This window comes from Aptenodytes patagonicus, chromosome 1 (genome assembly GCF_965638725.1).
Source record: "Aptenodytes patagonicus chromosome 1, bAptPat1.pri.cur, whole genome shotgun sequence".
In the NCBI taxonomy this organism is placed as follows: Eukaryota; Metazoa; Chordata; class Aves; order Sphenisciformes; family Spheniscidae; genus Aptenodytes; species Aptenodytes patagonicus.
In genome coordinates this window covers 98219818-98242073 of record NC_134949.1, presented here as the reverse complement: position 1 = coordinate 98242073, position 22256 = coordinate 98219818, and positions in this window count along the sequence as shown.

The following is a 22256-nucleotide window of genomic DNA, read 5'->3' as shown; positions in this document are numbered from 1 at the left end:
CATGTTGCCTTAAAAATTTTAAGTCTCTACACTTATTAAAACAAGAAATCGAGACTCTTACGGTACCTTATAGTCACTGTACAGAAGACATACATTTTCTGAAGAATTGGTTTTCCATACAATTTCCCTTCCTTATTTATCTCCTCTCATTTTACTTCCTAGCGAAGAGCAGGATCTTTCCAAATAACATTAATGCAGGAATGGGGGTAGGGAGGATGAAAAGAGTGGAGGAGATGAGAGTTTCCGTCTGAGCTGAGCAGTGGATGTTAGCCAGGGTATGCTCAACTCTGCTTTAACAGCTTCTCTACTTCAGGAGCCAGTCAGGTGGTAATAAGCTAAATACCACATGCCCCTTCCGTATTTCTAATGGTGCCTCTCAAGTCATTCCCTTACCCCAAACTGTTCCTCATTTTTGCTAGGATTGCTGCCCCTTTTATACTCCTAGAAAAGTGTAAAGGGGCTGTGCATAGTATGGAGTTATATGTCCCAAGACCACAAAGAATATGGAGTGAGTAGTTCATCACATACCCTGCAATATCCACAGGTCAGAAAAGACAGCAAAAAATGCTGATGCTTTGCAAACACTGGCTTAGAAATATTTGTAAGAGTAGTAAAGAAAGAAGCTAGAGTAATGCAAGTGGAAGGAAAAAGGTACAAAAATGTCACCTAATTCCCTGCCTCAGTGACCCACACTGCCACCTCGCTGGAGACCTGTGACTGCTCAAGTTGCCTGGTAAGTGGATAAAAAAGGTCTAAAAATTTCAGCAGCAGGTTGAGGAGGATAAAATGAACTGCTAAGGTCATGAAAAGTGCATGGCCATGCTTACGCACAAGCATGAGCCATTCATCAGCATTACTGGAAGGTAAGCAGAAGCATCAAGCAAAGCCTGCAATTAAGGCCAGGGTAAAACACTGTAGCACGTGGCCCTCTGAAGAGAGGCTGATTTCAGTGCCAGCAAATGCAGGCAAAATGTCTTTTGCCGTGTGCTTCTTGGCATTGCTCAGCTCCTCTCCCCGTTGCTGCAGAAGCTTTCTCCACAGAACCCCTCCTGCTTGCGTCTGGGCACCCGTCAGTCTCAGCACAGGCACTGGCATCACATCTTTTGCACAGAGCAGATGCTACATGGTCTGAACTAAGCATAGGCGGTTTGAACTTAGGCTTTCTAACTGAGGCCTTTGGATGCGCTGCTGGAACAGTCATGTTAACAACTAGGCAACCACTGAGGGAAGATCAGCAGAGCGACAGCTTGCTGTCAGGGGCTATGCCGGCTGCCTCGAGGACTACGTGGAATCAGGCTGAGCCATGGGGCCAGGTTCAGACAGCCAAAGAGAGAGTCATGTGGTGGGGTGGGGTTTCCTCCTTTTTAAATATACTTCTGCCAGCTGAGTAAATACTGAACTTGGTACTGTCTTTCATCACTCCAACAGCTCTTGTTTCTTCCTCCCAGGCAGAGCTCATCGCAATCCCCATGTGTCAGAACAGTGGTCCCACCTGTCTGGCACTGGGAAACCTGAGGCAGAGATAGGGTGAGTAACCTGCATCCCTCCCAGTCACACGTTTCTGGACACGTCCGATAATAAACGCTCCCTTCCCAGGATTAGACATGAAGCTGCCGAAAGCGGGAACCAAGCCCTGTTTGTCGGTCACCCATTATTGACAGAGGCAAGCTCTTCCTCCTTCCTTCCTTCCCTCCTTCCTTCTTTCTTTCCTCCCTCCCTCCCTACCTTTCCTTCCTTTCCTTCCTCCCTCCCTCTCTTGCCACTCACCTGTCTCTGGTTTAGCTGCAAAAGCCTCAGTGAAAGGGCAGCCTCTTAGCCAGGATTTTCACAGATGTTCCAGAGCATTACTGTGCTAATAAGGAAAATAACCAACTAAGCCTTGCTCCAACTACTGATAAATACCGAATTAAGAGGCAGAAACAGATTCATGGTCTCTGTCTCCTGATATTAATTCAGCCCCTTAATCAAGGGCCATGGCCAGTGCTGCAGACTGCCCTAATTTAGATTGTGTCTGCAGCCACCGTTTGTCCTTTAGGTTAGACTGCCCAGCAGAGACTGGGACAATACTCAGTCCTTGTCTCCGAGCTCTAGGCACTTTTCCCTCTTAGGTTAGCTTTGGTTTTTATGTACGTGGGCTCACATTTTTAATAAATATCTTTAATTTAGCCTCAACTCATTCAAGACCCTAAGTTTTGGGGTGTCTGCATTCTTTTCGGTTAGCTACTGAATGTATTGAAAAAGTATGTGGAAAGTAGCAAAATCTATTTACCCTTAGGGCATTAAATTTGCCTCATTCGCCAAAGCAAAATGCACATATCAACACACCACTTGAGCTAAAGAATATCCAGGAGAGTGTTGCAACCAGACAAGCTCTGGTTTCCACTGAGTAAACGCTGTAATTTCTTTCGAGGAGCCTGGTGATATGAAATAATGAACCAGTAAGCTTTGGACTAAATTGACTACCCATTTCTGTCTCACTGGTTAATGTTGCATTCTGTGATTATCTAGTCTCATCCTCCTATTTCAGCCAAAGCCGAGTATTTTTAGCACAAACCACAGCATCTCTCTTCATCAAAGGCCAGAGAGTTTAATTGTAGCTGGTCAGTAGCAAGCACTTAATTTTGAGAAAGGGAAGACCAGCTCCATGTGTGCTGCATCAATGTTCTGCTCCAACAGATTAGTTGTGGTACTAATTTCACATTCAATCCATTCATAGAGAAAATACGCTTCTTAATCCTGTCTCCTGGCCCTTTTACTCACTCTGCTCCCCTTAGCACCTCAATTTACTCTAACTACCAAGTGAGCAAGTGTGGGTGTTAGTCAAGAAGGCACACCTGCAATAAAGTCATTGCAGGAAGCAGAAAGCAATACCTTTCATCTCCCTGAAGTGAGCGAAACGCTCATGAGTGATGTTAGAGTTACAGCTCTGGAATTGCAATCCGTCTTTCTCCCACATGTGGCAGGCACACGGCTGAAAGGGAGTGCAACACTCTTCTGCAAAGCCACACTGATCTAACTCAGCTCTGAATTGCAAGGACCGCAGCAGAGGTAAAAGGACAGCTTCTTTCTTGGGCTTGCTCAATATTCAGAAGATCAAAAAGCTCGTTTTCTACCACTTATGATTGTGGTTACTTCAGCCCAACTGTGTAAGACACCTGAGTTGGAAAACAAAACAAGCTTTGTCTTCAACTTTTGAAGATTGACGTGTATGTAGCCCTTTTTTCTTGTGTAAGCAAGAGAAACTAGTACCATACCTAGACAATGATTTTCAGGGACTCACATAAGTTAACAACCTGAGTAGAAAAAAATCATTAGTATATTTTAGACTAATGACATGGGCTATCTACCAACTTCCAAATCCTGGCCTGAACAATGATTGTTAAATTTACAGAGTATGTTTAATGTAAATAATCAATTAATGAATAAATTAAGAATTCTGTTTTATATTTTGAGGATAAACTTTAGTAATCTGTCATTTACTAATAATTAATAGCAAAGAGTTCATTGTGATGGCATCCAAAGAGCTGTAACCTGATTAGTCCTCTTAAGTGCTTAGCATTTGACTGTATAGACATGCAATAGCTCAGTCTTTGCTTGAAAAGAGCAGTCCATAAGATGAGATGTATAAAGATGAAGATGGAAAAAAACAGGATAGCAAATAAAAATAATAATTCAGATTATTGTTATATAATAAGATCCTTCCACAGCAGTAAGAATGACACAAAAAAAAATGTCCAAGTAACAAATCTCAGATGGAACTGCCTGTACAGAAGCTAAACCCCCATATTCCTTCCAACAGGCACACTAAGGCTGCCCAGTGCTGCATAAGGAATTGAACTTGAAGGACAGGTCTACAGAGTGACATCTATTTTAATCCACATAGTAAAAAGCAGCAGACTTGGCAGTCATCACCATGTTCACAATGTGCTGCCTCGAACTTCATGACTCAACTCAGGGTATAAGATCCAGCTCCTGAAGCAGGAGCTCAGACCCCTGTTTTCAGCTGGAAGTTGGCAGTACAGCTGTGATGACACATAGCTGTACTGTGTTTTCCAAACTGGCAAGTTAAAAAGAAAAAAACACCGTGACTGAGCAAATTCAGTACAGCAGGAAAGGAAAGACTAGATCTTTACAACCAGTCTCTCCCTGCTCATATTACAAAACCAATGAAAAGCCATTTTCCGAATGTAACTGCGGTCCTGGGTCTTTTGTCTTTGATCAAGCCACAGCACGCGCTGGCTGTAAACCTGACCTTGGGCTGGGACCTGTGGTGGGTGAAGTTTAAAGCAGCGCTGGAGCAGACTGCCAGGTGAGCTGGTGGCAGGTCTCTCCCCTGCTTCCACCACCACTCCTCTCTCCATCTCTTGTAGGCAGTGGGCCTATGGTCTCCCTAGCAGTGCCCCCAAAGCATGCTAGGTGAAAGGCTGGAGGACTGCCCTCTGTCGCATGATCACTTTTATCTACAGAAAAAAAGTCTCTTACATTCTTCTCTGCAAAGAGAAACCCCTTAGGGAGAAAGAGAAGTTTTTCACTTTCCAACACGAAGGGAAGAAAACTCCAAGGTGAACTCTGCCATGCAGGCTGAATGCTAGATCAGGCAAACGTGCAGCCGGAGAGCGAATGTGAGAGAGCCGGCTCTCTTGGGGCTCCTGTGACAGGGTTATAGGAGTTAGAGAGATCAACCAGAAAGGTGTGGTTTGGTTAAGGTTATGCAGGAGGTCAGTGGCTGTGCCAGAAACAGGACTTAAGGCTGCCTTTTTCCTGTTTGAGGCTGATGCTCTTTCGACTAAATCCCTCTGCCCATTCTGTAAATAAACCCTGCCTTTCCCTCTGCCTTGTATGTACTCCTGCCTGTTCCTATTTAAAAAATCAAACCGGATGGTCTACAGGACCATGAAGAAGAGAAGATAAATTAATGGCCTTCAAAGAACAAGAAGTGTGTGCACAGAGCATTCATATGAGGGAGAGGAGCAAAGCAGTGTAGAATTTGTAAAACAGAGATTTCTATCTTGAATATATGTGAGTAATGTCTCTAAGAGCACGATGGTAGGATCTATTATAGTTTCTTTCTCTTTTTCTTCCGTTCCCCCTTTTCACCTCTCGTCTTTCTCAACCTTTGAATTTTGCCCATGTCATGGAGGCTCACAAAATCAAATTAGGCAGATGATGGATTAAAAAATAAACTTTATTTTAACCAAAATTCTTTAGCAGAAAACTAACTAGAAATGAGGTGTCAACACTCTGACGACATCAGTAAACCACAGGTTCAGGATGGTGTACGAGGGATTAATACTGCACAGCCAGCTTTAGAAATGAGGATCCAAAATGTGCACAATCACTCACCTGTGAGATGAGGGCTCTCAACCTCGAGGAGTTTCCTTGGGCGGTGTCCTGACCCAAGGGGAGAGTCCCCAACTGCAGACCCACTGCTCCAAGGAGGACCTACTCAACTTGCCCTCCGGCGGGACTCCATTTATACCCTAGTTGAATCTGACCTGTGGTCAATTCTGATTGGCTGAGGGCCTTAACTTTCTTACCCCTCACCCAAGCTGTACACCTGACCATAATCACTGCCCCAAGGTGTGTGCGTGACCGCCAGCACTCCCCACCTTAAAGGCGTGAACGTAAGGGCGTGAAAAGTGAGGATGCAGTGGTCTTAATGCCCCCGGTCTTTGTCAGGGCGGGTGCACCTGCCACAGCCCAATAAAAATTCTTTTGTGTCACTCCTTTGATTCAAGTATTAAGGGAAATGAATAAAACTCTTAAGCACTTTTCTGTGAGCAAGCTTAGTGTCCTTCCTATTAACTGATTTATTAGCAAAGCTCCACAGGTTCATACCCATCCTCGTACTTTCTACCTTTACCTGTGAAATGTTTCCCTTGCCCTCCCTTCAGGGCAGGCAGGGGTTTCTGTCTGGTGTTTGTAGCGAGTTGCGCAACCATGCCCCACTTCATGGCAGCGTTTCTGAAGCAGAACTGCAATGCCTACAATAACAGCAGCACTTCCATGGCACACAGCACTTCTTTACCTAAAACTCCCAGTGGGGGCTGTCAGCTGCCAATGATCTTCCTGAAAGAAAGAGGAGCTGAGAGAAACCTGATTGACTCTTAATCGGATAGCATATGGTGCTGAGAAAAACAGAGTCCACATTGACATTTACCAAATTAAATGGTTAAGTAGGCTGGAACAGGCCTGACGCTGATGGCAAACCTACAGCAACAGGCCGTTGGGCACTGCTGTTTGCAAAACATGTGCTGAAGTTTGGACACTCCTTGCATCAGTGGTGCAAGGGAAAATGAAAGGATAGCAGATGGCAGATTGGCAGTTTGAAGGGAGATACAGCCTGGCTCGTCTTACTATTTCGCCATACCTAGATCAATATTTTATTCCCTTGTTCCCGGGCTGAAAGTGCTCTGGCTTGTTCAGTGTGTCATAAAAAAAGTTGCTGTACAGATTTCAGCTGTCGCCCTGCTAAGTGGCGGCAATGCGGCTCAGGGCAGCAGCAGGCACTGCCTTTGTTAGACTTCATCACTAGGGAAAGGAGTTACCAACAGCTGTACGCAATTACAAATCTTCTGTATCAGCACTTTCGAAAACCTTTGCAATGTCAACAGAAACACCAGCAGCAGGAAAGAAAAACAGCTTCTTCTTTTCATGGGTTTGACGTTTTGGAAGACAGGGGAGCATGCCAGCAACTGAGATGACTTTACCGCTTGATAGGACAGGCCGGCAATATCTAGCTGGCAGAAGTTTCCTCGAGCTCTTCTATCCCACTCTCTCTTCCCTCATGCTGAGTCTTTCAACACCAATATTTGACCTGATTTTAAGGAAGCGAAGTCTTCGATCCAGCCATGCTCTGGGTCAATGCGCGTGCTGCAAATTAGCTCAGAGTGCCCCTTTTCGGGGCCTCTGCGTATTGACCTTGCCTCAGCGTCACTCACAATCCTTATATTTTGTCTTTATCTTCCGCTGGCAGCTCCACTGTGCTCATCTTTCAAAGACTACAGACCACTTGGAGGGCCAGCGACCTATCTGAGTACTGGGAGACCATTTCTTAAAATTATCCTTTGGGTTCATTCAGGCTTTGCAGTTTGAAGTGCAGCTGAAGGCACTGTGCCAAGGGGTGGCAATGCAGTCATAGGCGCTGATATGAATTCAGACGTTTGCCTTTCATTCCTCTGCCTGGGCCCAATGTACTCAAAGTCACAAGTGAAATTACCCTGAAAATCCAAAGCCAGTCAGCAGCAGAAGGTAGATTACATCACGAAACAAACATAAGCTATGAAAATACCAATTTTCTCTGCATAGGAAAGTTTCAGAATTGGGAAGTGCAAGATGTTTTCAGGCATAACAACAGTTATTAGAATAACAGCTTGCATATTGTACAGATAAAACATATTACTATAATAAAAGTCAAGAAAAACATATCCATGTGAATAATGGTTTTGCTGGTTTTGCTGTTAACCTGAAGAATCTCACATTAATTTTTATTTGGGTTGACCTAAAACAGAAATGATGACTACTTTCTTCAACAACAACAACCAACAACCTTGATATATACTCTCGGGTTGAATAAAACATTTTGCTTGACTTACAGCATTGTTTGTTTTGGGGCTGTAATCTGTTTTACTGTTGTTGATATTTTCTGTTTTTATTTTGAACAAATAGATCCATTAGAAAACAAGAGCAGGGTTTTTTTTTTTAAAAAAGAAAACTTTCAACTGTTTTATTCTCCCCCTATGTTTCTGGCCAAAACTGTTCTCTGACAGATTCAAATGAGTTTTGGCCTCTACAAAATTGAATTTCCTGATAAATTTTGGATCAAACCCCAGTCAACTTTCTCCCAAATCTGGCCAAAATCTCCAGCTAATGCTTGCTCTTGGTAAAACAACAGTGAGACAGCAAAGACCTAAGGGTGATAGCAAAGAAACATTTTTGGATTTTGTAAGATGTATCTTTAAATCAAAGAGTAGATGCATGTCTGTGTTTTTTCCATTCGCTCATTCGCTTTCTGCGTCTGAGATTAATATTACCTTTGTTCATTTTGAGGGGGTGGGGGAGAATTTCTGACTCAGGATTCAAGCCTTTGGAGCATTAGCTGTAAATTAAAACAGATGCTTTGCTGAAGATAACCCAATGAAACCAACATGGAGCCAAAGGAGACTCTCACATGATGAAAGCTGGCTTTTAAAGTACTGTAAAGCTGTTTTACTGTTCAGTCCATCAGTTTCCTTTTCCTGCTCAGCTCTGGTACAGGACAAGTTGAGGCCACTGACCCTCTTGCAGAGCCCAACACGGAAAGTTCCCCATGAGACCAGCGATGCAGCTGATATTGCCAAAGACGACAGATCAGTGGAGGGTTTATGTGCTGTGTAGGATGAGGATATAGTGATTTTAACTGTGTTTCATATTGCTCTGTGTTGCAAACTATGGTCAGATTCTCATGTGTGGAGCTCAGCGCCAACACAAACACTGCCAAGGGGAGACCTGTGGTCACACACAAAAAAAATGGTGGATCTTCATAGAAGTGTCAGGTAACACAATAATCTTTTTTATTTTAGTATTTTTCAAATTATTTACAAGCTATACTAATTACCACTTCATACAAGTGACAATCATCTAGGGTTTATTCCTCAGTAAGCTATCATGCTGCTCCCAGAAAATTTCCCAGTAGAAGTGGGTCTTTGGGAAGAATCAGAGAGAGGGAGATCATCTTGTAGATTTGTTCTGGAAAGATGTTTCCATTTAGGTACTGTATTATGGAGCGAGCGACAAAATGGTGGATGCAGATGAATATCACACATCATCCAGAAAGCATCCCGAACAGGACACAAGAGAATGAAGAGGGTTAGACCTATACAGTACTTTGACAGTAAGCATATGATACTTCAGTTTGAGGTTGCAGGGAAATAGGATCTGTCGGTGAGATCTCTATTTCTGATTCATACACATCTTCTTCCTTCTTTTAACGTGGGGCACGCACAGACTATCCTTCAGATGAGAAAAACAAGATCTGGCTTGACCCCCAGTACAAAGAGTTATGTAGCCCTCACATCAGCGTGACTCATGAAAATAAACTCCCCTAGCTCCCCATCTGCCATACATTAGCCAGCAACAACTTGTCCTTGAAATGAACTAAGTACAGGTTTCCATCTGGCCAGCGACCAATTAGTCAGCTTGCATGGTGACCTTTTGCCTTGTGATTGCTTTTAAATGGAGTCTCCAAAATCTGTATTGTTCTGGGTAGGAAACATCTGAAACCACTTTCCAAAGAGCACTTGGCACCTCCCCACTATTATACCACTGTACAATTTAAAATACATCATCTCACTTATTGTTCAATCTAACCATTTGATCTATAGCCCTGCTTTCTCGCTGCAGTAACTCCTCTGGAAACAAAGAGATCTTCCATTCCTTTTAAGGTTTAATTCAAACTGCTGTCCCCAGGAGTACTTCTGCTAGATCCAAATATCCAGCAATCTACAATGTACTGAGACGGCCTGTCACCACTACTAAGAGACAGGCAAGAGGAACATTAAAAGTAAATTTTCTTTTCTTAATCTTGGACATATGAAGGTAGACCAGAGTATATCAGTAAGGTTGAACTTGGAGCCCAGTCGTAGAGGTCATAGGGATAGCTTACAGGTGGCTTGAAGATTCAAGCCAAAATAAGTTTTATCGACTGCTTTTATTCTTAATGTACAGTAAAGCACACACAAATTTTTGCAAGTGCTACCATTTCTTAAAAGTGTGTTTAGTTTTTTCAGCCTTACCCCTTGATAAAACAAATAGTGGGATGAATGGTTTCTATTAATGACTGCATTTGAAGACATCAAAATGATTAAAGACTGACATTAAAAAGAGCAAAGTTTTCTGAATACAGTTTGCAGTGTAGTATTCGCTTAGATGCAGTAAACTTAAATACAACTGTAATCTGTTAAGCAGTTACCTTAGTTTTAGATAAGGTTTTTTATACCATGATGCTGCCTTATACTTTCCCCTTTTGTTTAAAATATTTATCTTAGCTCCTTGTAAAATGATTTAATAACACATCATCCTAAACTAGCAACCACTCTCTATCAGAAAAATCAAACATATCCTTTAAAATATGAACTATCAAACCAATGTTATAGTTTCTAACATCTTATAGACTAGAAGTGGGGAAAAACCCCCAACCCATATGATTGGTTACATATAGTTCATCTTCCTTTGTGGTCACAGGATGGATTAGACGGCCTTTTGCTCCCTTCTAAACTTTTCTATGGTGGTGCAGAAGTATAACCAAGTGATCTACCTAGAACATTTCTGGCATAGGCCAGACAAAGGCGGCACCACCTTTCAGCGTATCTAGCTAGGCAACGTGTGTGGCACCAGGTTACTCTCCTCATTTGCCTGTTGAACATGTTTTGCTATGAAGTAGTTAGATCTAAGTAGAGCTGGAGAGCTCACACTGCTGAACGTATCTTTTCTAAGGTGCTGTTTACAGGCAGTAACATGCTATATAAGAAGTATTATGAGGGAAAATTTCAGGAGTCACAACTTGGACATGTTGTAGTGCAAGATATCGTGCAATGGCAGAGAACAGCCTGCTCTCTTCATGCAAAGTCTATGGGGGCACGTCTCAAGAGACATTCCCAACAACATACGCTACACTGACTGATCAGACAGTCTATGTCTTTATCTTTTGGCTTGGGTTCAGGTCTTTTTCCTTAGCACAGCTTGTACTGGCAGCCTGTCAGTGAGTCACCTTTAATGCTTGCAAAACCCTGTGCCTGAGGCTCACCTTCATGAAGTACAGTCTATGGATTGCCCTAAATAGTCCTTTAAATTCCCATGGGTGTCCTGGCGCCTTGAGTCATATAAAGATGTTTCTCTCCTCTGTGCTTAAGAGGGAGGGGAGTGGTATAGCAGCTGTTCTGCTATTTTGTGTCATAGAAGAATTGTTTCAGCATGACAGGTTCTGTCATCTCTACATCTTCTGTGTGATACAACTGTGATGGAGCTGTCTGTCCACCTTTACCAATGAAGAATATTCACTGAGAGTGTGACTGAAGCTACAGCTATCTGGAGTCTTATGTTCAAAGCCTAATGAAGACTTAGCAATTGTTATATGCTTTGTTCGGTACTCAGGCAGATGCTCACTCCTCCCACTCTCCCTCTGGCAGCTCTTAGCTACTCTATATATACTCTATATCTGACTGGTCTTCCAGTAAGTGTGTGTATTTGGACTGAAGTTCAAACCAGGCACCAAAGGGCTCTGTGGGCTTCCATCAGTGCTAAAAGCGTTGAGATAGCAGCAGTATCATGAACATTGTTACTACCACACATTACCACAAAGGACAGGAACCATGCAAGAAGAAAGTGGGAGAAAAAGCGGCAATGGGGAGAACCAGAGATGGAAAGAGGAAATGTGGTGAGATCCTATGCTGAGGAAAAGCAGAAATGAAAACGTTGATGGGAAGTAAATGAGAAGAGCTATAGAAAAGCGGAAGCAGCTGAGGGCTTAATGAAGGAACAGAATGGGATGACAGGACCCAACAGAAAAGCCAGGAGTTACTGAAGCTAATGACAACCTGCATGAAACTTGCAGGAGGGTTCCCCTCTGCTAAGCAACTGTATTCATCTCAGGCTCCCCTGGTTAGCTGACTGCCTCTGTCTTCCCAAAGGTCCTTGCCCAGTCTTCTTATGAGGCTTGCTGCAATTTCTGCCTCCCTACATCTGCTGTTTCTGCCCCAGGGAATTCTGTCAAGCATTTCGAGTCTCCATCTGACGCTGTTCACTTCTGCCAAAACACTGCTTAGCAAAACCAATGTTTATGGCTGTGCACACAATATAGGTAAACATGCAAATCAGATCATTAAAGAAGCTGCAGAAAATGTCTGATAAGCAGCTGCACAAAGCTCAGCGACCACATCATGGGGAAGGAGCAGCCTGCATCTTTCCCAAGGGCCATGGAGAGCACACTGTTCTCAAACAGCTTTGGAAGGGATGGTTGTTGCCTTGCGTAAAGCCCCACACTGCCCCTTGCACAGTGTTGTGAGTAAATCCAACCCTTTTTTGCTTTGCTGAAAGCTGACATACAACAAAACCAGATATCCGCAGGTGATGTCTTCGGGGGTTGCAAGTGACCAAGGGTCACTACATTAGCACATTTTAATTAGACTCTTTCTGGAGGAAGTGCTATGTTGTCAGGCATCCAGGTTTCAAAGTCTCAGCATCAAAGCAAAAGAACTCGCATTACCAGAATGACAAATAAATATCACTGAAGCATTCCCTAACAATAATGGAAGGGCTGATAGCTGGAAAGATTGAGCCAAATTCACTTAGCTCAGAAGGCCTCAAGAAATTGGTGTAATTTCTTAGCTCATAGCTACATGAGTGGAAAGCTAAATGTAATGCTTGATAGCAAGAGTTCCTGCCACACAGAAAACAATGGAAATCAAAAAAGAATTGCTGGAGCCAGGAGATATGAGTAAAGATTGGAGTTTTAGCTATATCAAAGAGTATAGTCTGAAAGGAAGAAAAAGTAAATAAGGATGTAGAAAATATCCTGATATACCAAACAGTTTCTATTGAATTCCAAAAGAAATGGAAGTTGGCATAGTCCATTATCTAGAAATAAAACACATTTTTAGTTCAAATGCAGCCATTTTTCACAAGGTCAAAAAGACTCAAATCTACTAAGAACGAAACAGGAACAAAAAATAGGCTAGCTAAAATTGCATTCTGAATTTATTCATCATTCATTCGATCACAGATGGCATATAGTTCAGCAAGGATCTGATTATATGATAAATGGTTGGTTACTGGTGTAGCAGCAGAAGATACACAGCACAAAGAAAGTGCACTTTTACCGTATTGTTACTGAAAGGTGAGATTTTACCAATGTGCAAAGGGTAACTAGAGGAAGGCCAGTGTTAGAACCAGTAACTTCCAAGAAAAACTTAAAAAGTTGCAGGTCCTGGCAGAATTATGTGATCAGCAATTATTAGTGAGTACTGAACTAATGACTTCATTATACCCTGAGAAAGGATGGGACTGATGGCACACTTCAGATGAGGTGTAAAACTGATCTCATTAATACCTCTTGCCCTTAATTATCCCATCAACCTTTTGGCTTGAATGGAGATTCAGTCTCAAAATCTTGACCTAAATGCCTCCTGGAACACATCGGACAACCCAGTATTAATTTCAGCTTCATTCATGTCACAATATGCCCCTTAACAGGCAGCACTTTGCAGTCTCAGAGGAGCTGTGTTTCAGCACAGCATGAAGTCATTCTTAGAGAGGCAGGTCAAGTTTTACAAGGCGCTCAGCAATGAGATACTGAGGATGAAAGATGTCGTATGATTTTGTTGGTAGAGAGGCAGAGGCTCAGATAGTTCAGTCCAAATAGTGATCATCTGACCTGACCGTCCTGTGCTCTGCTGTTGTTTCTTCTTTCAACATATGTTCTGCTCATTGACCCCTATAACTGAGGGTGAGGGGAAACAAAAATTGGGTAAAACCAAATCAACACGTTGAATTTCTCCCTGTAACAGGATTTATTATTTATCCAAGAGAAATGAAGAGAGGGAGAAATGGGGAGATCAATTGCTTTTTAACCCATCAGTAGAGCTGACCTCACCTATATTTCTAACTTAGCTGCTGTTTTTAGAGGTATGCCGTCAGGTGTGGACACAGCTTCCGTGTGCCTGGAGGGGGAATGAGTCTAGCGGGACAGCAGGCCTCCCAGGTAATGCCCCCCTAGTCCCTCCATAAATCTATGTCAGACATATGCTGCTGTTACTACAGCTACTTCTGATAGTGAGTTGTTCTGTGGCCTTGTCTAATCCTGCATTAAAGCTGTTATTGTTGATACCCTGGGAACTATGGCAGCACGGAGCTCAGGACCGACCTGAAAAACAGGACAGGTATTTGGGCACCTGGACTTTGCATCAGCCCACATGTCCACTGCTTAATGGACATGAAAGCTGAACGAGTCACATTAAAACCAGCACTACACAGCAGATGCAGCCTATGAAAGCAAGAGTATGAGCACTGGAGTTCATGGTGGGAGTAACTCCAGGGCACTCAAAGTTATACATGCTGTAAGGATGGCTTTGGCTTTGCATATTTATGCTATTTCGAGCTGTAGAGAACAATTTCTTTAGTGTAAATGACTCCCCCAGCCCCAAATTATTTCTAGCTATTTTCACAGGTTATAATAGTTAAAATTCTCACCACTAATGTCTTGTGCCTTCTGAACCATGTTCACACAGAGTTACAAGTTAAAAAAAAAAAAAAGAGCAATCATGGTTAAACAAATAGGCTCTATGGAGGCATAATCAGGGAATCACACCAGCTCTCTGCACCCTTCCACTCTATCTTTCTGTATGATACTGCAGTGTCATGTTATTCCTGAGGCCCATAGAGGAAATAGGACATATCATTATCAGGTTGCACTTCTAGCTGAAAGAAAGAGTATAAAAGGCTTCCACAACAGAAATATGCGGTCAAATCTTTTGGGTTCCTTCCAGCAGCTCAGTCTCCTTGAATAAAGATGATAGATGTGATCACAGAGAACACAGGAGGGATGGGGATAGCAGTGTATCATGTTCTGGCTGCTGCCCACTGCTTTGCCTCTGTGAGCGGGCTGGAAAGGGGAAAGATGAAGAGAGCTATCTTTGATTTTATGCTCTCTCATCAATGGAGGAACTCCAGCTGGGAAGCTACAGGCAGCACAAAACAAAGCAGACCAGACAACCTGGTCCTTATGCAAATATTTAAAACTATGCATGCTGTTACCATCTGAAATAATACCCTGAGGTTGAGAAGTGGAGGGAAGTATTTTAAGGCATACTGTGAACACTAAACAAAAGTAGGCTTTCAGCCTGAAAAAAAAGAGATAGTCTGACGTTCTAGATTCTTGGGTAATCCTTATAATAAAGAATTGTACTTCTCACCACCCTGCATTTGAAGCAATATTTAGTTCTGTGGTACTTCTTTACCATAATGATACTTATTGTAAATCTGTACAGTGAAGAAACTTTAAATGCATGGTCTGAAGAGCAAACCAAAATACTTCAAAACCCCCCCCCCCAAAACAGCCCGAGATCTGCTTTTGCTGTAAAGGAGCATTTCTAGTAAATCACATCTCACTACTGATTAAAGTTCCGCCATCTGGAGTTCACCGAAGTGGCATCTGGCATTCCAACAATTTTAGGAAATATGCTGGAACTATAATAATAAAAATGAACATCCTGGTTTTAAACAGGCAGTTTCTCCAGCTGATCTTTTTAAGAGATATGCTCCAGTTCAAGCGGAAGGCTTGGCACACAAGCAGTGGTGCTTGGTGAAATTCTATGGCTTACGTCACGCTGGAGGTCCACTGGCTGAACATAATTCTTCCTTCTGGCTTTAAAACTGTGGCTTAAAAGCCTCACCTAACTGAAGTGCTTTAAGTATATAATCACCAGAGGAACCCTCTATTGTCCAAGGCCATAGGCACCTCCAGAGTGTGATTGAGCCCCATTAAGGCATGAATTATCTTTGAGAGTGCCTACTTACCATTCTCTATTGAATAGAGAGACTGCACTCCTAAATTATTTACGATTAAGCAGAATGCATTTGGGTCTATGACTATGCATGCTGTATCAAAGGCTTGATCTTAATTAAGCACTGCTCAACTTATTGCATGAGGATTCTTCCTATATCTCTGCTATTTATGATCAATAGCATGGACTGCTGACTAATTAGGCTGGGATCAAAAAAATTCTGGATGCTAAACCTTCAAAAGGATGTAGGTACCTGATGTTCCCAGGTGCATACAATCCTGCCTGACAGCATTTTAGGGCATCGGAAGGTCTCCTTCCACACATCTCCAAGACTTCCTCAGTCTTGGCAATGCTAACTAACTCAGAAGTTTCTGGCCAATGTGGCACAACAGAGTCCACAAAGCAGATTTTTACCCATCTGATGAGGTTAGGGATGCTCTGAATATGACTAATTGTAGTAATGGAAAACAAAACCACAGCCATCACTTACATTTTATAGCACAGCGATAAAAGGGGAGAAATATGAGTTGTTCTGCCCCTTCTTGCTTTTAAACAATAGATTAGTGGCTAAATCCACCATAGAGAAAACATGGGACTACTCTGGGTGGCTGATTCGACTTTCTGGAACCAGATGCAGCCAGGTAGGCTAGACTTAAATGAATTAAGTGCAAATAGTCTATTTACATTCAGAGGCTTTTGTTATTTGGATTTATTTCATTACAAGAGGAGATGCCTGGGTCTGACATTACAATAACTGACAAATTACCATGCATCAAAAACGTGTTTCAGCAAGTTATCCTCTTTCCACAGTCCTGTTCTTCAGCAGTCCTCCCAAAAAAGTGTCCTATACAATACATGTTGTTTTTTAAACAAATTTATTTCGAAATTCATTACTTCTGCGTTCCTTAAGCTCCCTTTGCTAACACAATTGTACATTGGCAGGTCAGTGATTCATGAATTAAATTGACAGAGATCAGAGCAGTACCAGTTCTACTGGCTGAAATGTATCTGTTCCACTGATGCTGCCAGTTGTGAATATACAATCAGCTATTTATAAGCAAACTCCCAGTGTTTCATAAATAAGTGCATTTCCTCCACAATAATATGAAGAGATGTGTTCACAAGCTCGGCATATTTACAAATATTTTGAGAAAATCTCAGTCTCAGCTGGACTGAACTTCAGTGAAGTCTTGTGCATTCAAATGTCACCTTATATAAGGATACATACTGGAACTTCATGACAGCCATCAAGCATTGCTTGTATTTGAATAATAGCAAGCAAAGTTCTGCTTCTGTATTTTCAGTGCGATGTATAGTAGTATATTAATAGCCTTAAAATAAAATAGGAAAACTAAATTTTATGTGAGCCTTCAGTCAATTTTTTATATTTTCTTGTAATAATATCACAGACTATTTGTAGTAGCTTGGATGTGACATTGAATGTGTGCAATGAATTTTTCTTCCTTGCCATTTTTCTTTCAGTCTCTCTCTCTTCTATAGCTTTAACCTTTCCTGCTTCTCTTTTCTTTACTGTCCCTAATATATGCACCCTACTCTTTTCATTGTGAAGTAGCATACATTATGCAACTCTGTTTACCCTGAAGGATGTAAAAGTACTCTGCAAACTTCAACTGATTAGCACACTGTAAGCAGGCAGCAACACAGTCACTCTGATTTTACCACCCTTGGGTTAAAAATTACAATATCATTTAACAATACACAAACTTCAGGGTCTCTTTTTAAAGTTGAGGTCAGCAGCTTGTGTGCAGGATTTGTCCTGTGTTCTGGCTGATATCTCTAGCTGAGCTTATGCAGATGTAATTACCCAATGCAGATGCAATTACCCAAACTGGAATTTTGCCAGGACATGAGAATCAACACATTTGTGAAATGTGCCATGAAGTCGTTCGTGAAAAGTAGTTGGAAGCTTATTTTTAAAAGGTGTCACCCTAAAGGCAAAAGAAATAGAACTGCTGGAAATCATGGCACCTCCTTGGAGATTTTCCAGCACCAACCATGTCCTGGTCTCACTTGTGGCGGGATCTCTCCTTCACTGCTGGGAGTGCAGAGGAATACGTTGTGCTACAACCCTGTCTTCCTTCTGTGAGCCATTTCCTCACACGAGGAGGAAACAGTCTCAACTCTTCATATTTTTTTAATAAAATGTTCTCCTCTACCTCCTATTCCATTGCAAACTTCCGGAAATAAAAAGCACGTTTAAACTTCTCCAGTTTCATTTTTCTATGTTTTGTGTTTCTTTTCTTCTGATCTTTTTGCTTTCATCTGCTGACTTTATTATACCAATTTAGCCGCCACAGATGTTTTTTCCCCCTTTTCTTTTAACGGATATGGCAGTGAAACGACTGCTCTGGCCTTCTGCCCACAGCCACTACTTTTTGGTGTCTCCTTTTCCCCTTACCATCTCTTTAAGTGACATTATGCAATGAATCTTACAAACACTACGACATGCTGACAGCTCTTTGTCAGCAGACTGAGCTCCCAATCAGCATTGAAAGTGGTATCCCAGGCCATCTCATCAGTGAAGGCAAATTGTCACATCTTCATTGATTTTCCTGAAATCAGCAGAGCTTCAACAGTTTAATTCAGCTGGATAAATGGACTGCTGAATTCCCAAAGTACACCCAGAGACTAAGATTGGTTTTTTTGATAACTTCAGCAACAGCAGCAAAACCATAAGCTCGTCCTAAGTTTTCTCCTCACCACCCTTGAGAAATTTCCTGTGGAGATTTCTCCATACCGGACTCTGGTTGGCACCAGCCAGAGTCACTTTCTTTTTCTTCAGGCTTAGTGAATTAATGGCAGCTAACTTGCCTTGCTGCGCCACGTCAGTGGGACTCAGCAGCACTTCCCTGCTACATTTCATACATTTCCCCTGCGTGACAAGGGTTTGAAAGAGATGTTTGTGATAAACACTAACAGTGTCTTGCACCCACAGGCAGCCGTCAGCTGTGCAGAGTGGCTGGCACTAGAAGACTAGAGCACGGTATAACGCAGGACCCTGATGCAGACAGCTGCCAAGTCCTGTATCTCAATTTCCCTCATCTTTGCAGCATAGTGGTGGAGCCCCTTAATAGGGCACACTTGATAGCAGCAGCTGGTCAGCCCCTGCCCCTGGGCCTTGAGAGTCAGAAAGTGCAACAGGAGAGGACATGGGAAGAGCTCTGTGATGCTACTCCTGCTCAACGCTACAAGGTTTTGACAGAGAAATGCAAGTATCAACATTTCAAAACTGTCTTCCCTGTTCCTCTAAAAACTGGAAGTTGTTGAAGACGGTCAAAAATAAAGGGAAAAAGTAGAGAGAAGTTTGGCAAATCTTTCCATCATACACTGTTGTAGAATACCTTCTACTCGATTTGACAGCTATTTCCTAGGAGAGCAGACAGTACTCTGTGCATCCTGCATAACTTAAACAGCAGGCCAAAATCACAGCCATATGACATCTCTATTCTTGTTAATTCAAAGGATTCCTTTATTCCTTTAGGTTACCTCCAGCTCTAAATGCAGTTGCATGTTCAAATATAAAGCTTCCTGACCCTTACAATTCTGAGGGACTAAAATCCAAGCTGCTGGTTTTAGCTTAATCTTTATTCTCAGAAGGAACTGGGCCATTGAGTGAGGAATCAGATATTGCCCATAGGTAGAGCCCTTCTGAACAGCATAATCTAGACGTTATATGTAACACCTCTCCCTTGTGAATTACCAGGTGTTTCTCAGATTTTACAGGTAGGAACACCGAAACTCCAGATGGTAAGTGTTTTGCCTGAGATCATGTCAGTGATTACAGAGATATTTCCTGACTCCCATTCTAATTGCTACGTAAAAAATCATAGCTAAAAATCATAGCTGAAGCCCTACTGCTTTTCCTTCCACTATTACATTTTCCCTGTAATGCAACATTTTGGTCTTGTTCCTTTTCTACATATGACTCTCAAGTCCTTCCAAAGTAGTATGCTTCTTGGCCAATTCCAAGTAGTTATTGTTGATTTTCACAAGCACATTACTGCATATTTGGCTGACCACAAGCTACAGTAGATTTAGTTTTATACTGCTTTCATTAACTGCTTTCAGATGTACTAAGTCTTCTTGCCACATGGAAAGATAAAATAGACATGAGGCCTATAGCTGTGTTTTATTTCTTGGTTTGTAAGACCAGCATCAGAGTTTGATTACAATCCTTTATAGTGCTGTTCGCCTGTGGTCTACTCTACTGCCTAAGCTTGCTACTGACTTCAGTGCTTTCAACGTCTACAGACGTATCCAATAAATGCTTGGAATCGATAATGTGAAAAGGGAAATTATAAGGTTTGCTTGTGAAAGTGTTGTGAAGAATATGCTTGCGTCTAGGAAACTGCAACTGAGACAAGAGGACGTTGAAGAAAAAGACCAACCCCATAAATCTCCATCAAAATCCTTCTATTTAAAAAATGGTGGTTCCATTTCTGCTTGGCTCACCTGTGGTGGAACGTCACAAGGAAGAAGGGAGATGAATCATTCCTTGTACCTGAAAATGACAGGGAAAAGAAAGGGAAAGGTGCTCAAAAGGAAAAAAAGAAATGCTAAGCTCTTAAGCTTTAGAAAAATAACCTAAAAACCATGGTTGGACAGAATGACATGACAGGTCTGGGTGTGAAGCCATCACTCAGGACATTTATCCAGGAACAATCCCATACAGCAGAACTGACTGCAGGTAACTCCTTGGAGATCACGGCTCAGTCGGGTTATCCTCATTTTCTTACCGGTAACATGTTGCTGGGATTGCCACCAGCCACTGGGACGAACCACTTCTAACTCGGTGTACTTCACATGAAGCAGCCATAGCTCCTTCCTCACTATGGCATTTAGAGGCAGAGTGTCCTTATTGACATTCTGTGTCTTGCGAGAAGTGGTAACACTGAAGCAGCAGGGTGCTTATTGCTCTTGTCTGCTGAAAAGCCTGATCTGGAATCAGAAAAGCATATTATGAACCAAACAGACTGTGTTGAAATCAGGATATATTGCTTGATCTGATCTTTCATAAAGAAATACATTGAAGATAATCTTCTCTTTTACCTAAGTAACTTAAGTAAGTTATTAGTGGACTGTTATTTCCATTTTATTGTCTGACTCTGTTTTTCACTAATGAGATTTCCAACAGCACCTTAATTCACCTTTTTGCTAAGTATCCTTCTCTTGCTTCAGCTTCTTCATTGAAGACAACTATTTTTTTGTTTGTTCTAAAGCTCTCTCAGTACAGAGTATGGCATTAATTATTTTTCTCCCAGTCAGATAATGACTGTAACCTAACGTTTATACTTGCCCACTTCCTCATCAAAGATGGTAAATGTTCCCTGGTGCTAAGTACTGGTGAAAGCTGAAAAGTCTTCCACTAGATCTTCAATCTACGGCAATAATTTATGTGATAAAACAGAAACCTCACAGTAAACCAAGGATTTCCTAGCCGGGGGCCCTAAATATTCTAGGATGAACACAGATGGTAACTGTACAGTTCCCAGGAGCTCAGCAGGAAAACCAGTGTGATACAAGGATAATTAAATTATTTCCAAGCTTCTCAAGTGCTTTGGGAATCCCTATATGTCACTAAATGTCTCCCACACACTCGTTTCTACTTTCTTTAAATGAGTTAAAGTTGCAAAACTTAAAGAGCTATCACATCATCCAATTTAAAATGGCTACACATATATCCTTATTAAAAAGCAACACAGAGGTTAGTTTGAAAGGGTCCTGTTGATACCTATATAGCTTGGCCCAATTTTGTAAAATGTTATAAAGATCTGGCTGGAGAATTCATGTGTGTGATTAATGTCTCAACTGTGTGCCATTGGCCTTCTGATAGTAGTTAGTGAATGTTTTCCATTTATTTCAGGTGGCAACAAATGCTACTTTTAGGGAACAGTATATTTCCTATTCAGTTCCAAACAGTTGTATCATGGAACACCATGAATCCAGCGATACAATGTGAATTCATTAGCTTCTTTGATGCAAATGTTTCCTTATTCTATCCTTGCAGATAACATAAACATATTTTCCCTTTTGTCTGTGAGCGCTTCTGTTTGTAATCTATATACTATATTCAAAGACATACAGCTACAATTCTACAGTTAATACAAACTACATTTCCATTAGTGTTTTGGTGCTTCACTTAATTTCATTCTTAAACAAATTAATGGTTTCTAAACCAATTTCTCTCCAACCATTTGTAATAGATTGCATGGGCTTCATGAAAACCTGTTTATTTGAGTTTTCTAGGTGAACTTACAGAAAGGCAAAATAAAACAGTGAAGGACACACTATAAAGAACAGTTTTATATGAATATAAGCAGTTAGGAATAGGTAAATTCATTAGTCTTTTCCTATGCAATTTACGTATGCCGTCTCCTTCTGGTTATGCTCAGTGTTTTTGTTTTTCTTTTGTACTGCAGCAGATAACCTTTTGCTTTATTTCACATGTATCTGTGCACCTTAAGTATCACCTGAAATTTCTGGGTGTGAATGGTTTCAAAGGAAGTCTTAAACAAAGCCATTGTATTCTGTGTGGTAATGGATAGCGTCCTGGAAACCCTCGTAGTTTAATCACAAGTATTCTTTCACCAAGAAACTCTATGTTTTTTGAAAATTCAGCTCAGTTTCTTTCAAAGTTCATCCTGCCTGTTTGAGTCTTGAACTAGATTTGCCAAAGGATTTTGTAGCTTGGTTTTCAGC